Source organism: Quercus suber, unplaced genomic scaffold (assembly GCF_002906115.3).
Source record: "Quercus suber isolate HL8 unplaced genomic scaffold, Cork oak 2.0 scaffold_59, whole genome shotgun sequence".
Taxonomy (NCBI): domain Eukaryota; kingdom Viridiplantae; phylum Streptophyta; class Magnoliopsida; order Fagales; family Fagaceae; genus Quercus; species Quercus suber.
In genome coordinates this window covers 444,714-467,341 of record NW_027069524.1, presented here as the reverse complement: position 1 = coordinate 467,341, position 22,628 = coordinate 444,714, and the positions used below count along the sequence as shown (strand labels likewise).

Genomic DNA, 22,628 nt, shown 5'->3' with positions numbered 1-22,628 from the left:
ACACCACTTGCTACAAATTTTATAAGAAAAAGTGCATTTCACCATATTCTACTGCATGTAGTAATTGCCAGGAGAAAAAAAAAAGGTATTATATTTCATGATGGAAACAGTTTATGTTTTGCCTTAACTTTCTCGGCAGCCAAACAAAAAGCTAACCCCAATAATTCGGGCACACACCAAGATCCAATTTTTACGATCAAAACATATCATAGTTTAATTTATCACCTTGTTGTTAACATAAAATCATCAAGCAAGAGAATTATGCGCCTTCAGTGGCCATTTTGAGATGCGAGAGCCTTTTAGTGTACGTTGTTTGGTTAGAAAAGTTACTATTGTTCATTCTGAAATTTTCACCATAACTTGGAAGGAAACATATAAAACCTGCAAAATTAAGACAAAATATTCTGCAAACAATTAGAAAAATTGAACACATGATATGAAAATTTCCTTATTAAAACTTTTATTGACAGTTGGAAAAGTGACTTCTAATTATTCATCTTGAACTTTTCGCCATAACTTGGAAGGAAACATGTAAAACCTAAAATTAAGACAAAATATTATGCAAACATTTTTAAAAAAATTGAGCACATGATATGAAAATTTCCTTATTAAAACTTTAGAACCTTCTCGGACAATTTTCATTTTATAACATATATACAATTTTTGAAAGATCATCATGCAATTCAATGGCCTTTTTGACTCCATAAAAATGTGGATGTAATAAAACCATAAAAACTGAACAGAAACTATAAAACTGAAGTGGGAGGCGAAGGTTGGAAGGAAAAACAAAAAGGTCGGAGATTTCAAATGGAAATTTCATTTGGAGTTAATCTGAAGAGGCTAGAGGAAACGGCAATAGAGTCTTTAATAAGGGGAATAAGGGCAGATGTGTTTTTTTTTTTGCAATAAGGCAAATATGTTTTCTTTTTTCTTTTTCTTTTTTTTTTATCAGTGCGGCATATGTATTTTTACAAAGAAACATGTGTTTGTTTTTATTTTATTTTATTTTTTACAAATAAATAAACTAATTTGAAAACCATTAGGATAGTGGTCCTGTTTTGTAAATAACAAACGTATAGTTGCTTGGAAGAAGTGGGTTAGTGAGTATAAAAAAAAAAAATGGGTTAGTGGGAGCGTTCTTATTTTGTAGGCAATGTTTTAGTCCAAGTTAGACATATCTTAGAAAAAATCTAGTCCAAACTGGGGAAGCCCCTTAAATAATAGTATAGATACCGAAACCTCTAATTTTTGGTTGACCTCTCCACAATTTTCCACATCAGCATTTTTTATTTATAATTTTTTAATTTGATTTAATTCTTTCAACTTTAATACATGTGGTCCCTACCTAATATTAGACTCATTCTCTTCTCTTTGGCTTTGTCTCTCCTCTCCAATCTTACTGATTCAGTCGTTCTCTCTTTTTAATTTCCCATGCTTTCTCCACCAACAAACACAAACAATCTGCAGTTGAAGCCAGTCTCCTGAGTAGAGTGAAATTTGAATCCTAAAGCTACCATTAGATACAAAGAATCTGCAACTGAAGCTAGCCTTCTCTGAAGAGCAAAATCCGAACCTTAGGTAAGAATTCTGATTCGCTTTCAATTGAAAATCTACCTACTCTGTTATTATTTACTTTTGGTGCTTTGGGTTGCTATGGCTGAAGTCGGTTGGCTTTAGTTTGCTGGCCTTAAAAAGAGTTTTCCAAAAAAAAAAAAAAAATTAATTGTGTTTACTTTAGGGGCTATGGTTTCTTTAGTTTTTGGTCATTGGTTCTGAATTTACATTACATTACTTTGCTATTATTATTATTTTCATACGTGATGCGTAGAATTGGATCATGGGTGAATTATAATTGAATTCATATATTGATGGGTTTAGATGTGGAGGGTTTAAATAATTCAAATTATTGGACACATTGGATTTTTATGTTCCTATCTGTGTTGTGATTTTTGATTTAAAAATATTGTATAGTTTATATCATCAGTTGCTGTGATACCCTAATTTGATTAATTGTGTGATGTGTGTGATAAGTCCCACATTGGGTATTTACTGGGTAGATTTGGGCTTTATTAACAACTACAAGGAGCCTCAATTGTGACTAGTTCTTTTGAAGTATAACGCAGATGTGGCTAGTGCTTATCCTTGAGTCGTTAGATATGGTATCAAAACCGGCCTGGTAATCCCGTGTGGGCTCAGAGATATTACCCCACAAAGTGGACCCCAACGAGGACATTAGGAATTTAAGTGGGGGAGATTGTGATACCTCAATTTGATTGATTGTGGATGTGTGTAGGTGTATGATGAGTCCCACATCAAGTATTTATTGGGTAGATCTGAGTTTTATTAACAACTATAATTGTGACTAATCCTTTTGAGGTATAGCATAGATGTGGCTAGTGTTTTTCCTTAGGTCGTTACCTTTACATAAGACCTATGAAGCACGGGTGTGACTCTAAGGCTGCCGCACCCACACCCGACATGCACCGATGCGACGTGCAGTGGTTGACACCGGCGACTACACATTCGTGCCATGTTTTTTTTTTTTTTTTATCATTAGGTATATGTTGTGTAATGAATTTTATTCATCCAACAAAGAAAAATAAAACAGAAAAGAATGATTTAAGAAACAATCAAGAGGCAACATCTCAGTTTATATAAAAGAAAAAAAAGTTGATTTTTTTTAGGGAAAATTTTGAATTTAGTATTGTTTATTAGGCGTTTTAAGTATTTGTTGTGTAATTAAATCTACATCTAACAGTGAGAGAGACTCACTAAGCTTGAAGTTCACAATATGCCTCCACAAAACATGTGTAAGATGCTCAAGAGAAGAGATGCAGAACTGCTACTGTCAATCAATAAGGACTATCATGGTTTACGAGGGCTAGCCAGTTATCGTTAAAAGATCAAACGTGCATGAATTTTGTGCTCTATTAGGATTTGAGCCTGAGATGGTCATTTAGTAGAACCATCATTTACATATTTATGGTATCTAAACAGTGTCAACCAAAACCAAGTATCTTACACAATAGAAATGATTTTTGCTAGGGACTGAGACTGACCCATGTTTTGCAACATATATGCCCCTGCCACACACAGGTGCACACGCATGCAGACACACACATGCATCTGATTATACTCTCGTGGCAAAAGGGTGATGCTCACCATAGAGACTCAGTTCTTTGATATTGGCATGAAAAAAAATAATAATAATAATCCAAACGAAAATAGAGGATTTTCATAAAATAAACATAAAAAATTTACCAAGCTATTTTATTTATTCTGACTTCACTCAGACATTTTGTTGAACACATCAGGTGATGCTATGATAGGGTTGGCCTATCTTCACAAATCTTTTGTCTCAATGAGTCTTATGCTAAGAAGCATGGGTGTGGATTCAGATTCAGGTTTGGGTGCACGTGCAGGGGCAGTGCGGCGACTCGGTAATTTTTGAAAAAGTAGGGTACGGGTGGGGCAAGATACATTTATTAATAAATTATTAAAAATATTTTTATTTATATTTTCTATATATACCTAAACATATTTTTTTTCATATAACAGTAAAGATATACCAATTCAAGAGCAATAGTATAGACAATAAAGTCTTTATAAATCCATATCATAATTTAATATATTAATCTTTTTTAAGAAATAAAATATGTTAATCCTTAACTAAATATATTAGCCCTCATAATCATAATAATAATAATAATAATATACTACCTACTACCATTTAAAACAAAAATAAATAAAAGACAGGTAAAAAACAGAAACCCATTAAAATCTTTAAAAAAACAAAAAATGAAAAACGAAAGTTATTAGCCACGTGGTTGGTGTGTGGGGAAACAATAAAATCCACTAGGCACTACTCTTTCAACCCTTCACTTCACTCAGTATTAAGTACTGACCAGGTCACGCCCAGCACACAAACTAAGAAATTAGAAAGAGAGAAAACAAAGAAGATTAACAGGCATAAAAAGAAAACATGGGTGTTTAGTAATATTGTTCTATTAACGTTGTTTATATTTTTTTGAAATACGTGTAGGTAAAAAAGTGTGTGAAAATACGTGTAATATTGTTTAAACATTGAAAAACGTTGTTTAATATCCCTTACCAAACACCCCCAGGCTCAGAAGCTTTGTAGAACACAAAGACGAAGAAGAAGATGAAATGTAGAAGAAAGAGACAATGAAGAGGGTGGTTTAATACCGGCCCGGTATGATTTTTCCAGCTGAAACATATGATATCATCTGGTTCAGGCCCTGTTTCGGCCCATTTTGGTCCGAATCGGCGCTGTTCGGCACGAGTCAACACCGAATTAGCACGAATCCACAAAAAAAAAAAAAAAAAAGAATCCACAAACGAAAAAAGTTACATAACTTTTTCAAAAAAAAAAAAAAAAAAAAAAAAGAAAAAGAGTAAAGAACTAACCATTGAAAATATCAGTATGAATACCTGGCTACTACATTATTTGAAAAAAGAAAAAAGAAAAAAGAAAAAAACTGTGCAGTGCATTGTGCAACTCCTGGGCCTAGCATTCTTTTAGAACTCAGACCATATGAAGAAGTTGTTTACTTAATATTTAAAATTCTCTCATTCATTCTCATTTTTAGGATAACGATAAAAATTTATTGATAAAATGAATATATAAATGTGTAAACAATCTCATGATAGCATTAGCAAGACCATACATTTGCTGCTAGGAAATAATATGCCACGTAAACATATGAGGCACTATGCCACTATCTCTCATAAGAAGCAACTCATAAACTCAATATTCAAAACTTCAAAACAAAACAGCTGACAAATAGTCTAAGTATCTCTGCTTATCTAATCCTGATGGCCCCCAATTTTGATTATGCAAGCTTCTTGGAAACTGTTAAGGATATCATTTGCAGCAACATATATTTATGTTAGATGAATCTGATTTCCTTTAGATACATCTTAAGTACATGCAAATAATAGTAGTTTGAAAGGGTGTCTATTTGAAAGGAATTAAACGAAATGCCTTTTTATTTCAGTTTCAACTAGCTCTATAAACAATTAAAACCAAATTTCATAAACTCTTTGGATACATCTTAAGTAAGACATACAATCAATTTCAAAAACACCAAATTTTGGGTTGAAAGTAATACACAATTATTCCAAGCTGTGCTATTAGGCTCAGCCAAGCCACTCTCTATGGATTTTTTTTTTTTTAAATACAGTTATGTTCAATTAAATAGAGACAATGCAATAATGTATTAATAGCTATTTCTATGAGAAAGAACATAAAAAATATTTGAAGCAATTGCTTGAAATCATTTAAGTACATGCCATCAATGAAGCATCTTGAAATCATTTTAAGTACATACCATCAATGAAGCTACAAATAATTACCAGCCTATAGGGTCTTTTATGTGTAATTATTTGTAGCTTCATTGATGGTATGTAGTTAAAACGATTCGGTGATCTCTCTCTATGTATATGTGTAAAGTTTGAATCTTTTATGGCTTTTCAATGGGTGATATTTTCATTTTGGTTGGGATTGCTTAGGTGTTTCAAGTTAGAGTGAGTTTTGTAAAGAATGTGCAAAAGCAAGAGGCATAGTGACAAAGACAACATGAACTTGCGGCTAAGAATTTTGGGGTAAGAAACTCTTCTAATATTTCTTCTTCTTCTTCTTATTTCAATTTTTATTTCTTTAAGTTTTAATTTTGTTTATATAGAACTGTTGGTGTTTACATCTATTTCTGTGTGGTTGTCTTTTGAATAAATAGATTATGAGTTTGGGAATTTACTTTCTGACTTAGGGTTTGTTTGGTATCTACCTATTTTGCTGAAATTAAAAACTTTTTACTGAAAGTACTGTAAATAAATGTAAAAGTTAGCTGAAATAGTACAGTGGGACCCATGAATAGTATCAAAAAATGTAGTGGGGCTCATGAATAGTAGTAAAAATAAGCTGAATAGTAAAATAAGCTGGCTTTTTAATTTTGAGCCAAACGCACACTTAAGTGAATTATAAATATTGGGGCCTTGAAACTTATTTCATCATAATTTACCACAAATCAATTGATACTATATGATCTATTATCTATATATCCTTAAAAGAAAAGGTTTGTAAAAGGATTTTTTTTTTAATTTTTAATTTTTAATTTTTTAGGCCCCGTTTGAAGCTTCTCAATGGGTATCACTAAGACTTAGTAAGAAAACCACAAATATGATAAACCATATGCAAATTTACTAAAAATTTGATTCACTGTTCACATTGTTGTCTTCATTACATTTCTATGTGTTATTCTATAGACTCTTATATTTATCATTTTCATTATGTTATGATGTTTAAAAACCATTTATTTTTAGAAGTGACCTTTTTGCATCAATTTATAGTGGTAGATGATGAATTTTGATAAATGTCAGGTTTTGGGTAGAATATTGTATGTGGGGTTTGAGCTTCATATTTACAATTGTTTTAAGCATGCTTCATGTGGACTTCCTTTTCTTTTATTGTAGAAGATGCAGATAATGAGTTGGTAGATTTCAAATCATTGTTTGACAATGTTTATCATAAAACCTCATACCCAAAAGTATGTTCTACCACAATTTTGATGAAATATGCTTTTGTATTTTCTGTTTAATGTTGATGACTCTAGAACCCAAAACATTAAACCAATGCCATTTCTTATGAACTTAGTTTTTTTATTTTTTTGGTTTAATGGTTGATTATTATTTTCTTTGGTTTTTTAATACTTATGAACTCTACTTTTTGTAGATAACATTCCTCAATTCCCTAATCCCTTCAAAGTGTTTGAAGAAATACTTTAACCAAACGTGTTTGATTGGGTACTACTGATTTTTGCAGCTTGGTTGGTAAGTTTTTGTGTATATTTGTGTGAATTTTTCTTACAAAATTGTACAGCATGGTATTACTAAGAAGAAAATCCTCCTAACATGCAGTTAAATCTAAAAAAAATTGTAGCTTAACTATGGGTGAGTTAAGTTGTGATTTTGTGCAAATGTTCTTTTTACTTGAAATCACTTGCTGAATCTAACCTAAAATTGATAACATGTAGGTTCATAAAAGTTTGAAAAAGATAAAAGATAAAAGAAGAGATGAGGTTCTAGAAGGAGGATGCTTAGGTCAAGACTGACAAGTGAAATGCTATCAAAGCATTGAATAGTGTTTGCTTGTAATTCTTGAGACAATAGATCCAATAGTGTTTTGAAAAGCAACGTTAATTATTTGAAAAATACATTGGAGTGGGGAATGGATTTGTGTAGTAAGGTTGATTCACAATGAACTTGTATGTTTTTGTTCAATCTCTTATTTACTTCTTGCTTCTTCTTTTTTTCTCTTTTTTTGTCTTCTTCTGATGTCTAGGTTTAAAAAGAATAGATAAGGTTCTAGAACGATGTTTGGGTTAGGTTTTGAAAATCCTTCATTTTGTGTCTCTTCAACTTTAGGTCTATTTTTATAATAGCCTTTCCATATATTTAAATTCCTTTATACAAATTTTCTCATTATCATAAAGTTTATAGTTGCTTTTTTGTTGTGAAATTATTTTTATCATTATTATTTGTGGTGGGCCTTTTTGCAATTGCGGGCTGGGCTGCCTCTTGCCACATTATGGCCCAAAGGTTCTGGGTAGGAGAGCCAGGACCGGCTTGGCTACAACACATCCCAAACCGGCTTGTGCGCAAACTGAGGCCACTTTGCTAAAACTTTAGTGACATGCCCACGACAGAGGAAATTGTTACAAAAGGGTTATGGCAGATAGATATAATATAACAACAATAAAATCAAATATGCTTACTGTCAGCTAGAAAAGCAGGGAATATTAAATGAAATAAAAGAAAGAGCAGTACAACGGTATAAATGTAGTATAAACAAGATGATAATGATAAAAAAGAGAAATAACACCAATGCTTAATCCATAAAATGAAAGAAAGAATGGTCAGTCTGCCACACCTGGTTGTCTTACGGAGTTAAGTCTAAGAAGGGAACGGCTTCTTCAATGTGGGTAACCTCACAAGGAGATCCTACCATGGAAATTACACACTTTGAGAGATTGGGCCTAAATGGCTTATGCTCAAATTCCTTAATTCTTACTAGAGGGCAGGCTTTTAGAGGGAGAGAAGGGATTTGCCTATTGGTACATGTCTGCTATCACACTCTTGCTTATTCTTTGTTTTTCTTTCTTTTTTCTATCTGAGTTTTCTACTCTATTTTATTTCTTTTTCCTATTCCCTTGTAGGGTTGTTATGTTCACCCTTTCTTTTCTCTCCTGTTGCTTTGTTGTTGTTCCTTTTTCCTTGTTCACGGCAGAGGGCCCTTTTATACTGCTTGTCGTGAAGAGTTTTTACTATTTTACCCCTTAACCACTTTTGTTTGGGTGTGGGTGTCCTTCCAGACCACTCACTGGTCTGTCAGCTGCCCAACCACCACCGCTTACCTGTGCTGGCTGTGCCATATCATATAACCAGACAAAGAGCCTTATTTTGATTGCTTGCCCACCGTGGCATTTCCATCCGGATAAGGATGTGCATTCTCTCTCACTATCCCTCATGGCATGCACCTAGTAATTCCAACTCACCTTTCTCTCTTTTGGGTGGTATGTCATCTCAACAGGACATTTCCCACAAAAGAGTTTGAGCAGGAACCCTAAAATAGGCTCTCCCTTCTCCCCACTGCCAGATCACACCCTCTCTTACCTGTAGCCCATGACCCATCACTTTTGTATTGGCTGGGTACAAGTTGGTAGTGCCTGAGATTTATGTGTGCTTCACTTCCATGTATGTCCATGGTTTGTCTGCTACTTACGTGCTTGCCATGACCTGAGGGCTTGTCTGTACATTCTGCTGCTCGTTCTTGACTTCTTATGGTGTGAATGGGTCTTTAAGCCTTCGTTCTTTATGTCGTACTTCCTTCCTGGGCTGGGCCTTGTTTGATTGTGAGCTTTTCCTTTTCTAACCCATTCTTTGCCTCTTTCACGAGTTTGCTAGAACTTCTTACTGTGCTATTGTTTGACCCGTGCTTGCTAGGCCTCTTTTGGGCCTGCTGTATGTTTTCCCTTTGCTTAATTCCAGCGGCCTAGTATTACCATTGGGCTAGTATTCATTCTATTTTGTGCTTTCTTGACCCATTCCATTACTTCCAGGCTTCCTTTGCCCATCTCATCCTTTTGGGCATCCACGGCCCATTCCAATTCTTTACTCCCATGGACCTTTGCTAAGTCTCTTGGGCTTCCCCGGCCCAAATTACCATATCCTTTACTTTTGGGGTTCATGGGCTTTCCATCAACCCCTTACTCACTTAATTCATTACTTCGGGCCTCTTTGGCCCATTCTTGCTTGCTTGCTTTCTATTTCATATAATACTCATGGGTTTACTACTTCTTTTCTCTAGGCTCCTTTAGACCCGCTTGCTTTCTTTGAGACTTATTTGCTATTTTCTAGGCCTATGATCCTTTATTTCTGTCATTCGGGCTTAACGGTTTTCTTCTTAATTTACCAACTCTTTTCCTCCCATATTGTTGGGCTTCTTCCTGCTATTGGGCCTCTTTGCCAAAGTGGGCATCAACATTTAGCCCCCTGAGCATATGAAATGTTCTTGCAGTTCATATGCAAACAAAAAAAAAGACTCTTCTTCTTCTCTGTCTTCTCTTCTTCTTTTCTTTTTCTTCGCGGGTTTTTCGAACAGTGGGCCCCGCTTTATTTATTTATATTTTCTTGCCATGAACAGTGTTATCTCTTCGAATTTTCCAGTTTAGCAGTTATTTTGAAACACAACCTCTGCTTCATTAATTCCATGCCTTATCCGATGGGTGACCCATTACATCCCTTCGTGTTAGCGTTAATGACATTAGTACTTAAAGAGATTCCTTTCACGTTACTGACACAAAACACTCTTTCCCTTTCCCTTTCTTCGCTGTGTCTTCTCCCTCAAACACTTCCACCCCTTACTTTGATAAATCATTCCACCATGACACTGGTGAAAGGCTAAGGTTCTTCCCACCGTAAGGGAAAAGAGATCGCCTCCGATGATCCTACCACAAAAGACATAGGCAAAGAAGCTCCTCACTCTGAATCAGAGCGTTCCGATGAGGAGGAAGGATGCTTTGACCTGGATAGCGAGTGCGCTTCTCTCATCGATCCTTGGTACGATACCCACTACCATTTCCCAAAAATGCCCGGTGAGTACTTGCCTCCGCCGCCGGGTCGTGTATGGCTTTCCCTTTACCGTCGCAACACGAAGATATTTTGGGCTCCTTTGGCTTCTTCGATTCTTGATCTTATTATCAGTCAAGGTACTTCACTCCATGTTCCCATTCTCTTCATATTTGGGTCGGGTACTGCTTGGGTTGGAAAGAATTGATAGATACTGAGTTGTCTAACAAGAGTTTCATGGCGGCGTTACAGCAGGTGGATGTGTTAAAGGCCATTGTTTCATCGCGTTACTTGTCCAACTATAAGGACTTGTTCAATCTCCACCATTTGGTCCGCCGGTGGTGCACTGCTACTCACACCTTCTTTCTTTCTTGTAGTGAGATCACCATGACCTTGGAAGACGTGGCAAACCAATTGCTTTTGCCCATTCTTGGTGATGTTGACCCTGCTGCTTTGGAGCTCTCTGCAAAGGAGGAGGCCATAAAGGCCGAGTTGAGGAAGGGGATGAGTGGCAATGCAAAGTTGTCACATTGGGTTGGGGCTTTTTCCAAGGCTTCTATTGTTGCTTGTCGTACGGCCTTCGTCACATTCCGGCTCTATAAGTTCATCTTTGGCTCTTATTCTCATTATGTTATGCAGCCTTTGTATTTCTGATTAACTATCAAGATATCTGCTGGGGTGAGTCTACTGTTGGCCCCGTGTTTCTAGGTCATCTGTATGTGCAGTTAGACATTTTGTAAAGTGATGAGAAGCAGGCAGGTTCCTGCCATATAGTTACGACTTCTGCCCATAGTACTATTTTGCAGCATTTATTATGGGAGTGTTGTGCTAGGCATTTGGCAAAGTGTAGGCCGTTCTATTTTGCCAAGGAGAGGTATCATTTGTGTTCGAAGGTTATTACTGATTTCTCTGGGCGATTTGCATCTGATTTTCCATTGGCTTTCTGTTGGGTTAGATTGAAGCCATTTGGACATCCTGCTATGAAGTTCTTTAACAAGGGAGTTGGGTTTTGTTGGAGAACATATAGGAATTTGGGTGCAGGTAATACATGTGCTGATTCTGTCATGTGTCCTTTTATTAATACTGCTGGGACCACCACCTTGTTGACTAGTTTTGATGAAAGGGGTATTACTTACTTGGCAACCACCAATGCTGGGTGGTTACCTTATTTGGCTGATGAGGGGATTCAGTTTGTACATTATTTTGCTGTTAGAGTGAGGAGACAGTTTGGGTTGGATCAAGATATTCCTAATAATTTTTTTGCTATTATGGAGTCTCCCACTTTTGTTTGACCATTCTTGCGACACAGTGCCTTTGAGTTTTGGAGCAGCCATAGGTTTTCTCTCATTCCTCATGATGGCCTTAATGTAGTCATTTCTGCCAATCTAGATTTCTTCTTCCCACTAAGTCTGTGATGGCATATGCTAGGAAGCAGAGTCAGTTTGCTATATTTGAGTGGGAAGCGGAGGAGAAAGGTGGTTCTGGCATGCTAGTGATTTCCCTACAGGTTGGAAGAAAATAGTGAAGGTGACGAACCTCCTCCATTCCAGTGAAGAAGGGCTCCGCGTCTCGATCTGCCAAGCCTAGGTCTGCCAAGAAGGGTGATGACTCCTCCGAGACTTGTTCAGACATTGTACCTTTTAAAGGCAACCTTCCTTTTATAGGTAGTATAGTCTTAGAGAGTTTTCCTCTTCCTTTTACTCATACTCGTTCCAGCAGGTGCCCTATTGCATGCAAGTCTAGGCCTGCTACTCCGCGGCCATCTGCTAATGCTCCTCCTTCTAGCAGGACCCGAGGCATCAAGAGGAAGACATCTCCCTCCTTCGTCTGCCACTTCTGAGAGGAGAGTATGTTATCTCTAATTTTACTTACTCTTTATTTTTTCTTATTTATAGGGCTTTTCCACGGCTAACCCCATATACATGTTTACTTATTTCCTTCCTTTTGTCCCTTTTTTTTTTTTTTTAGTCTAAGCACAAGGAGGCTCGAGGTGGAGGTATGTCTTTCTCTTTCACCTTTTGCATGTGTTTTCGTTGCCATGTGTCATCATGTGCTTCGTTTCTCTCTCTCTTTTTCATTTTGTATATATATGTACACATCTCCACTTATCATGTGTTCCTTTCTCTTTTATTTTGCATTCTTCTGGTTGAACCCGAACCCATCTCCATCTATCACCCTATGACTGAGGAGGTTTCTATTGCCATGGGCACACCCATAGAGGGTTTCTCTCGAGGGGCCGATGTGGTGGCTGAGACCATGGCTTCTGCTACTACTACTGCTGCACAAGGGGTTCCTGCTGAGACCCCTATCCCTTCCACCGAGCTTAGAAGGGTGCCTAGACAGAGGGGGTCAATGAACCTTCTTTCATTCCTGTCGAGACTCCTACTCCCCAGAAGGGAGTTACTCCTTCTACTGCTTTCCAGACTGAGATTGTCTCCCCTGCTATACCTCTTGTTATCTCGACTAGTGACCCTTTTGCGGCTTTATCTCAGGCCATGAAGGATGGCTCTTCTTTGGTGGTTACTCCCTCATCCATTCCTAGTTCTGCCACTCGTGGGGCTAGATGCGAATCTGTCTTCTGATGAGGGATCTGAGGAGATTCTTGATGATTCTAATGATAAGCCTACCATAAAGAAGAGGGTCTCTGATTCCAACGAGGAGGACAGTAATGAGCACGAGACCAAGGCTATGGGTACATATCCCTTACACTTTTTAGGCTTTCTCTCCTATCCTTTATCATTGCCACCTCTTCTCTTTTTCTTCATATATATATCTGCATAACTTTCTAATGCACTATTTATTTATTCTGCATGTTCATTCCTCTAATCACAAATATTCCTGAGGAGCCTAAGACTGTAGCAGACATCTCGATGCCTACTGCCCCCATTCCTGCTGCATCTGTAGCTCTTGTTTTTGCCACACCTACATCACTTGTATATGCCACACTTACAGCATATGTTTCTGCCACACCTATAGCACCTGTTTCTGCCACACCCACAAACCCCCATTCCTACAAGTCCTAGTATGTCTTCTTTCTTCCATCTTCTTCCTTATCTTCATTATAAATTCGTCCTCTTCGTTTCATGGATTCTTATGTCACATTCCATATCTTCTTTCAGGTCCCATTCTTACTGCACCTTCTCAGTTTGAGGTGGGCAGCAGTTCTGCCACGATTCCAAACCCCGTGAGTGAGGCTGCAGTTGTTTTCACTCGCTTTGACCAGCCTGAGGTTAATGATCTTGATCTTGCAGACCTCTAGGGTGCTGGGTCTCCTTATGTTGATTTCCACGACTTCCGAGGTTCCTGAGGAGTGCTTTTCCCATTTAGAGGTAGTCTATAGCAACTGCAGAAACTTCATGCAGGGGTTTCTTTTCGGCCATTTTGCGAGGAAGCATTTTTGAAGCTGTTGGGATGTGTGATGAACGATATCGAGCATAACTCTGTTGACACTGTTTCCGTCAAGAGGATCTTGCAGTGGAGGGTTGCAGTCTAGGAGTTGATCAAGCGGGCTTTGCTGTAGAGTTCATGTTGGACCACTTGCGTGAGATTGCCTGAGCCTTCTTCATAAAGAAGGTTCAACTTACTGTAGATGCCATTGATACACGCATTGAGGCTTTGAAGAAGGAGGTGGTAGACTTGGAGGGACGTCGTGAGCGTCTTCTTTCTAATGTTGCTGGATCCAATTGTTTTGGAGAACAGACTCTCATTTCCAGACTTTGTTGAGATTATGTAGTTTCCCTTTTGTTTCCTTTCCCTTATTTCCTTATCTAGTACACTTTATATTTTCTACAGTACTCATTTGGCAAGTATGATATGACTGCTATAGTTTGGGTTTGTAAGCTACGATACTACACTTGCTATTGCTTTTGCTATCACTATGACTATGATATAATATGCATTCTACTTCATAGTTTTTCATTACATTTTGAATAAAATCATGCTACAATATTGCCTTGTGACATAGTCACTTGAAGGAAAGGAAAAAAAACATGGAACTAACTAAACAAAAGGGATAACTACGTGACCTTTTTTTTTTTTTAAGCATAGTATCATTTTAACCACTTGCCATTGATGGGGTCCATTAGATCTTTGCCATCCATCTGGGCTAAATGATAATACCCACTTACATGTGCCTCTCTTATCACAAGGGGTCCCTCCCATTTTGGTGAGAACTTAGATGGTCTTGTCATACCTCGTCGGACATGGTCCGCTGCCTTTAGCACAAGTTGCTGAGAACACTCTTTCTCTAGTCATCCTGCCGTAAGCTTCAGTCATTCTTTGTCTGTATTTGCGGCTGCGTTCTTGAGCCTCTTCCCTTTTCTCATCCAGCCCCTTTAGGTCTTCACACATTTCTATAGCAAAAACTTCTTTCCCCTTTTCTTTCTTTCGCTGGGCTTATCACCTCTGTTCCATAGACTAAAGAGAAGGGTGAAAATCCTGTGGCTGACTTTGGTGAGTTTCGGTAATCCCAAAGGGCGTTTAACAGGTGTGTCGCCCATCCCCCAATATACTCCTAGCTCATTTTGCTGATGATTTTTATGAGTGTCTTGTTTGTCGCCTCTACCTGCCCATTCCCTTGATGACCGATGGTGTTTGATCCAGTAAAACTCTACTATTTTTCTCACATTACTGTTGACAAAGGGCGTGCCATTGTCACTAATGATCCTGTGGGGTACTTCGAATCTAACAATTATGTTTTCCTTGACAAAATTTGCCACTGCTCCTCCCATGGCTTTATGAAGTGGTATTACTTCAGCCCAAACCTTCTAAAATACTTCGTAGCCACTAAGATCCATATGTACCCACGTGATGGCGGATTAACTGGTCCCATTAAATCAAGCCCTCAAGTGTGGAAGGGCCATGGGGTGACCACGCTGTGTAAATTCTGTGGGTGAGTGTGAATCATGTTGGCTTGTACTTGGCAACTGTGGCATTTCTTCACAAATTCTACTATGTCCTTCTTCATGGTGGGCCAACAATAACCCATCTATAGCAGGCATCTGTACAACTTTTTCTTCCCTTGGTGCTCCCCACATTCTTATGCGTGTACCTCTTTATCATTTCCTTTGCTTCTTCAGGACCTAAACATCGTAATGGGTCTCCATCATACCCTTTTTTAAAAAGGACCCCGTCATGCAAAAAGTAACGCGTTGCCAACCTCTTAAGCTTGTATCTTTCATTATACTTCTGCGGCAGGATGCCTTCTACTAGGTATTGCACGGACAGGTTCCTCCAATCCTCGCTGATGAAGACAACATAACTTTCCTCTCTGTCTGCTGTAAGCTGACAAGCCTCGCATTGGGTCTGGACTTGGTCCGCGTCCTTGCCCATGCATGGCCAATAGAAACCTATCATTTGAAGTCTGCGGTAAAGGCTGACTTCTCCGCAGAACCCGCAGGTTTTGTCATGTACTTCCCTTAACTTTCTTTAGGCCTCCTTTTGCCCCTCACATCTTAATAGGATTCCTCCTGGCATTCTGTAGTACAATTCTCCTTTTACCAAGGTGTAGTCTTTCAACGCCTTCAATTCTACCATATCTTCTTTTATGGGAATTCTCCAATCCTCTTCACTTCTTTCTTCTTGGAATCTCTTGACCAGCATTTCAATATTGGACTCCTTTTGTTTGCTGACTTCTATCTTGGTGCTACTCCCTTCAAATGCTATTTGTGATCCTATCGTGGCTAACGCGTCTGTGTACCGACTTTTGTTCCTCAAAGCGTACTCTATCTCAAATGTTAAAAACTTTTCCTCCATCTTCTGGGTCATTGTCCTATACGAGGCTAAGTTGGGTTCCTTCAAAGAGAAGCTCCCTTTGGTCTGGCAGACCATTAGGTTAAAATCACCAATTGCTTTTAAATGCTTGACTCCCATTTCGAGGGCCGTAGCTAGCCCAATGAGATAAGCCTCATATTCTGCGGTATTGGTTAAGCATGGGAATTCTAATTTGAAACAGAGTACCACAACCTCGTCATTCTTATGATATAGAATTATTCCCACACCTCCTAAGTGGGCAGTTGAGGACCCATCAAATTTCATTATCCACTGCTCCCTAACTACTTCTACCATGGCCACCTCCGTTGGAACCTCCTTGTCTAGCGGGAATTCCTCTTCTCTAGTGAATTGCGCCAACAAGTCTGCTATGACCTAGCTTTTTACCGCTTTGGGTGTTCCCGTCTTCAAATCATACTATGACAACTGTAGTAACCATTGGGATATCCTTCTGGAGAGGATTGGCTGCCGTAACAAAGCTTTGATTGCATGGGACTTCGTCATCAGCCATACCTCGTAGGCTAGGAAGTAATGACGTAGCCTCTGTGAAGCATATACTATCACCAAGCATGCTTTTTCTGCTCTTGGATAGTGAGCCTTCACGTCTTTCAAAGCAAGGCTAATGTAGTAGACTGGTTGCTCAACACCGCTTCCATCTTCTTGGGTGATCAACAAGCCTATGGCATACAAGCTGGTGCACAAGTAAAGTAGCAACACCTTTTGCAGATCAGAGCTTGCATTGTAGGAAGGTTCATCATAATCTGCTGTAACCTTCTGAAGGTTGTCTGCTGTGTTTCTCCCTACTCAAAGTTTTGCCCCTTCTTGAGTAATTTGGCAAAGGCTAAAATGATTGAGGCTAAACCAGGGATAAGTCTCCGAATGTATGAGACTTTCCCCAAGAAACTCTTCAATTCTTTCATTGTGGCAGGCGGCTTCATGATTGCTATGGTTGTGGCCTTGGCTGGATCTACATTTATTCCTCTGCTATGAACTAGGAAACCTAGAAATTTCCTAGAAAATACTCCAAAGGCACACTTTAGGGGATTCATTCTCAACTTGAAAGCCTCAAACACTTTCCTCAATATTTGGGCATGATCTTCTAGCCTTTTTTACTTCACAATTATGTCATCTATGTAGTCTTCCAACTCTCAGTGCATCACGTCATGGAATATGGCTGTCATTGTACATTGGTAGGTCGTGCCTGCATTTTTTAACCCAAAAGGCATCATAGTATAATAGAAATTGCCTATAGGTGTTCTGAAGGTAGTTTTCTCCGCATCTTTTGGCGCCGTTCGAATTTGATTGTATCCGCTGAACCTATCCATGAAGGAAGACATGGCATTTCCTGCTACAAAGTCTATCAACAAGTCTATGTTTGGCAGCGGGAATTCGTCTTTTAGGCAAGCTCTGTTGAGATTTTTGAAATCTACACAACACCTTATCTTCATATTCTTCTTCTTTACTGGCACAATGTTGGACAACCAACATGGATGCTGGATGGGCTTAATGAAACCTGCAGCGAGCAACTTATGCACATCCTTTACTATTTGCTCATCTATTTTAGTATGAAATACTCTGGCAGGCTGAGCCACTGGCTTGGCATCAAGATCCACATTCAATGTATGCACCACCAGCCCAGGATCCAACCCGGGCATTTCGCTATAATCCCATGCAAAAACATCCTTAAATTTCAACAACAATATCAATTCCAACTTTTCTTCCTCTAATAGTTTTGAACTAATTAAGATGGGTTTTAGTTCCTGTGGATTAGATCCTAGGTCAACCTCTTCCAGTCTTTCTTCTCCTCTGACTTGTACAACTTTTTTTGCTGTAACTTCCTCATTTCTCACCGTATTACTTTCCTCTTCCAAACTTTTTTGAGCCATGCAGCATACCAAACTTTTATGCTGCCATTCTTGCCTAGGGCCCGCTTGCATATAGCATGTGGGCCCAGCGCACCTTCATAATTTGTAGACGATTTTGCCATCAGGGGCCCGGATTCTGACACATTGTGGTGCATCATCTGATTCTAAAGGGGGCACCTCTTTCCTTTTCTTCTTCTGCATCAATAACTGCCTTAGATCGAGCTTTGGGTCATCTTGGATATCTTCCCACCTAAGCACAAAGGTGCCCTGTGGTTTTGATACTGAGCTCTCCCCAGCTGGTGCCCACTTATCATAGAACATAGTTTCTACCAGATGAGCCTCCGCTTGTTTGAAGGGCGATGGATTTGCCGCTATTCGTATCATTCTGCCATTCAACCTTCCCTTCACACACTGATGATAAGTAGATGGGACCAGTTGGTGCTTATACAACCACGGTCTTCCCAATAACACGCTGTATGAGACCTCTGTTTTCACCACGTGGAAGCGGGCCAAAGAGGCTATTGGTCCTACTTTCAACCACAGCTTAATGTGGCCTGCGGTATATTCGCCTCTTCTCCTAAATCCAGTTACTTCTAGTGGGCATCCTTGAATCTTTCTTTTTGAAATTCCTACCGCTTGTAAGGTGCTTAGTAGGATGAGATTCACGGAAGCACCTGTATCCACCAAAGCTCTCTTGATGAGTGATGACTTGCATAATTTGGCATAATTTATCACTTCTCAACTTTAAACTTTAGTCTAATTTTATTTATTTTTGTTGATTTTAGACTTCATTATTGTTATTTAAATTTTATTGCAGATTTGAAGGAAATAAAGATTTAACCAAATAAAAGAGACGTGAAGCAGCTAGAGAGAATATTGGGCTGAACAGAGGAATGTTTTGGGCTGAAAAGGGCACCACGACTGAACTGAAAAGAGAGGCAGCTGAACACTAAAGAGGGCTGAAACAGGAAAAAAAAAAAAAAAAAAAAAAAAAAAAAAAAAAAAAAAAAAAAAAAAAGGCCCATTTTTGGCTTGAATAACGCCGGAATGATGGTTTATTAGGTTTTTGTATTTTTGGTTTTTTTTTGGTTTTTTTTTTTTCCCGAAATTTTCTAATTTTGGTCGGGTAGAGAAACAATTCTGATCGAGAATTTCTTTCTCTGCCTGTCTGAACCGTATTGGCTTGAAATAAAGCCAGAATGAGGTATATTAGTTTTTTTTAAAAAAAAAATTTGCTATTTTTTTCAAAATTTCTAGTTTGGACCGGGTAGAAATGGTCCAGATCGAGAATTTTTTTTTCTCTCTTTCGGAACTATCTCGACCCATTTTCGCTTGAAATAACGCCGGAATGAGGTTTATTAGGTTTTTAATTTTTTTGCTTTTTTAATTTTTTTCGAAATTTTCTAGTTTGTGTCGGGTAGAAACAATCCTGCTCGAGAATTTATATTTCTCTGCCTATCCCGAACCATTTTGGCTTGAAATAATGCCGGAATGAGGTATATTAGTTTTTTTTTTTTTAATTTTTTTGCTATTTTTTTAGAAATTTCTAGTTTTGGTCAGGTAGAAACGATCCAGATCGAGAATTTCTCTTTCTCTGCCTGTCCGACCTGTTTTGGCTTGAAATAATGCGGGAATGACGTTTATTAGTTTTTACTATTTTTTGCTATTTTTTGGAATTTTCTAGTTTGGGTCATTTAGAAACAATCCAGAGTGAGAATTTCTCTCTCTCAACCTGTCCTGACCCGTTTTGGCTTGAAATAATGTCAGAATGAGGTTTATTAATTTTTTGTTATTTTTTTTCGTAATTTATAGTTTGGGTCGGGTAGAAACGGTCCAAATCGAGAATTTCTTTCTTTCTCTTTCTCGAACTATCCAGACCCGTTTTGGCTTAAAATAGTGCTAAAATGCAGTTTTTTAATTTTGGAATTTTTTTGTTATTTTTTTTTTTAAATTTTCTAGTTCGGGTCGGGTAGAAATGGTTCAGTTTGAGAGTTTCCTTTTCTCCTTTTCTTGGCCTGTCCCGACACGTTTTGGCTTGAAATAGTGCTGGAAAGAGGTTTTACATTTTTTTGGAATTTTTCTGCCATTTTTTTTCGAAATTTTCTAGTTTGGATCGGGTTGTAACAGTCAAGATCGAGAATTTCTTTTTCGCTGTTTCTTGACCTATCCCGACCCGTTTTGGCTTGAAATAGTGCCTAAGTGCGGTTTTTTAATTATGAAATTTTTTTGCTATTTTTTTTCGAAATTTTCTAATTTGGGTCAAGGTAGAAACGGTCCAAATTGAGAATTCCTTTTTCTCTCTTTCTAATTTGCTTTTTTTTTTTTTTGAAATTTTCTAGTTTCGGTCGGGTAGAAACGGTCCAGATCGAGAAATTATTTTTCTCTCTTTCTTGGCCTGTCTCAACCCGTTTTGGCTTGAAATAGTGTCGGAATGAGATTTTTGAATTTTTGAATTTTGTCCTATTTTTTTTCGGAATTTTCTAGTTTGGTTCGGGTTGAAGCAGTCAAGATTGAGAATTTATTTTTCTCTATTTCTCAGCCTGTCCCGACCCGTTTTGGCATGAAATATGGCCAGAATGCAGTTTTTTAATTTTAGCAATTTTAGTGTTTTTTTTTTTTTTTCAAATTCTCTAGTTTGGGTCTGGTTGAAACGGTCCCGATTGAGAATTCATTTTTCTCTCTCTATCAGCCTGTTACCAACCTTATTGGCTTGTGTGGGGGATGAAAGCCCAGACATACTTATTGGGCTGTGGGCCTTGTCCTGAGGAATACTGTACGTCCGAAGAGTAATAGCGGGTCGGGGTAGAATTCATCTGAACGCAGCTAACCCAAAAGTAAGAGAAGAGTAACGTTCGAAAAGATCACATTTCGTCCGAAGAGATTACACTCCTCGGATGTAAATAGTCTTGACCCAGCCAGTAAATAGAAGGTCCGAATGGACTTTCAGGCAATCCCAATGACAAAGATAAGCTCTGAGCGTATCTGGAGATGATTAGGACGAGAAAATATCTTAAGGAAAAGCTCCTATCACCGCATTAAATGCACTGCAGCTGCTTTTCTGGCCGCCTTAATGTGGAGAAGACCCCTGAACAGTGTAATCTCAGCTACTACCACTCACAGAGGGGCGAAGAGAGTACCTAATGGGACATGCACTCAAGTGGATGCTTAGATGAAGAACAAATAGACGATGGAGATGATAGAAATGGGTGCTATATAAGCAAGAGATGTCTCTGATAAGGAGAAAGAAAGGAAGAGGAGAGGGAGGAATTAGATAATTTCATTGTAGTTCCCAGAATTGTAACCACCTCACATTCCAATATTATGTCTCTTCGGACAGACATTTGTAAAAGAAGATGAATATAATCTTGTGTCAATGAATCCTCCAACGCTAATATTTACCTCTGTTTGATTCACACCTGGCCCAGCTCTTTCGCCCACTCTCTACAAATTCATTGTCTTGAGTTCATTGGGCTCGTAACCCATCCCTCTTGGGCCTGGGCTGCCAAATCAGACCCTACAGCTTGAAATAGTGCTAGAATCTGGTACTTCTATATTTTGAATTTTTTTGCTATTTTTTTTTCGAAATTTTCAAGTTTGTGTCGTGTAGAAACGGTCCAGATCTAGAATTATTTTTTCTCTTTCTCAGCCTGTCCAGACTCGTTTTGGGTTGAAATAATATCAGAATGTGGTTTATTAATTTTTGTAATTTTTTTCCTATTTTTTCGGAATTTTCTAGTTTAGGTTGATAGAAACGGTCCACATTGAAAATTTCTTTTTCTCTCTTTTTTTCTCGGTCTCGGCCTGTCCCTACCCGTTTTGGCTTGAAATAATGCCAGGATGATGTTTTTTATTTTTTTCTATTTTTTTGGAATTCTCTAGTTTGGGTCGAGTAGAAACGGTCCAGAACGGGAATTTATTTTTCTCTTTTTCTTGGCCTGTCCCAACCCGTTTTGGCTTGAAAATAATACCAGAATGATGTTTTTTTAAAAAAAAAATTTTTTTTGAATTTTTTTGCTATTTTTTTTTTCGGAATTTTCTAGGTTGGGTCGGGTAGAAATGTTCCAGATCTAGAATTTCTTTTTCTCTCTTTCCAGGCCTATCCCGACCCGTTTTGGCTTGAAATAATGTCAGAATGAGGTTTTTTAATTTTTTGAATTTTTTGCTATTTTTTTTCGAAATTTTCTAGTTTGGTTCGGATAGAAACGGTCCTGATCGAGAATTTCTTTTTCTCTCTCTCTGGGTCTGTTCCGACCCGTTTTGGATTGAAATAATGCCGGAATGAGGTTTATTAATTTTTCTAATTTTTTGCTATTCTTTTTTACATAATTTCTAGTTTGGGACAGGTACAAACGGTCCAAATTGAGAATTTCTTTTTCTCTCTTTCTTGATCCGTCTAGACCTGTTTTGGCTTAAAATATTGCTAGAATGTGGTTTTTTAATTTTTGGAATTTTTTTGTTATTTTTTTCAAAATTTTCTAGTTTGGGTCGGGTAGAAACGGTCCAGTTCCAGAATTTCCTTTTCTCCTTTTCTTGGCCTGTCCTGACATGTTTTGGCTTGAAATAGTGCCGGAAAGTGGTTTTACATTCTTTGGAATTTTTCTGCTATTTTTTTCGAAATTTTCTAGTTTGGATTAGGTAGTAACAGTCAAGATCGAGAATTTCTTTTTTGTCTCTTTCCTGGCCTGTCTCGACCAGTTTTGACTTGAAATAGTGCCGGAATTAGGTTTTTTAATTTTTTGAATTTATGTGCTATTTTTTTGGAATTTTCGAGTTTGAGTCGGGTAGAAACAGTCAAGATCAAGAATTTCTTTCTCTTTTTCTCGGCCTGTCCCGACTCGTTTTGGTTTG

The 22,628-nt window shown here is 38.0% G+C and overlaps 2 long non-coding RNA genes across 2 annotated transcripts; both read left to right on the top strand.

Moving 5' to 3' along the window:
* Window positions 1-1,368: 1,368 nt before the first annotated feature.
* On the top strand, window positions 1,369-18,775 carry LOC112035273 (uncharacterized). Its single transcript, XR_002885475.2, has 4 exons — window positions 1,369-1,578; window positions 5,533-5,625; window positions 6,752-6,849; window positions 18,598-18,775. It is a non-coding gene; the product is annotated as an uncharacterized LOC112035273 (long non-coding RNA).
* On the top strand, window positions 12,945-14,040 carry LOC136067134 (uncharacterized). The gene is made up of 2 exons (XR_010628654.1): window positions 12,945-13,168; window positions 13,266-14,040. It is a non-coding gene; the product is annotated as an uncharacterized LOC136067134 (long non-coding RNA).
* Window positions 18,776-22,628: the final 3,853 nt, after the last annotated feature.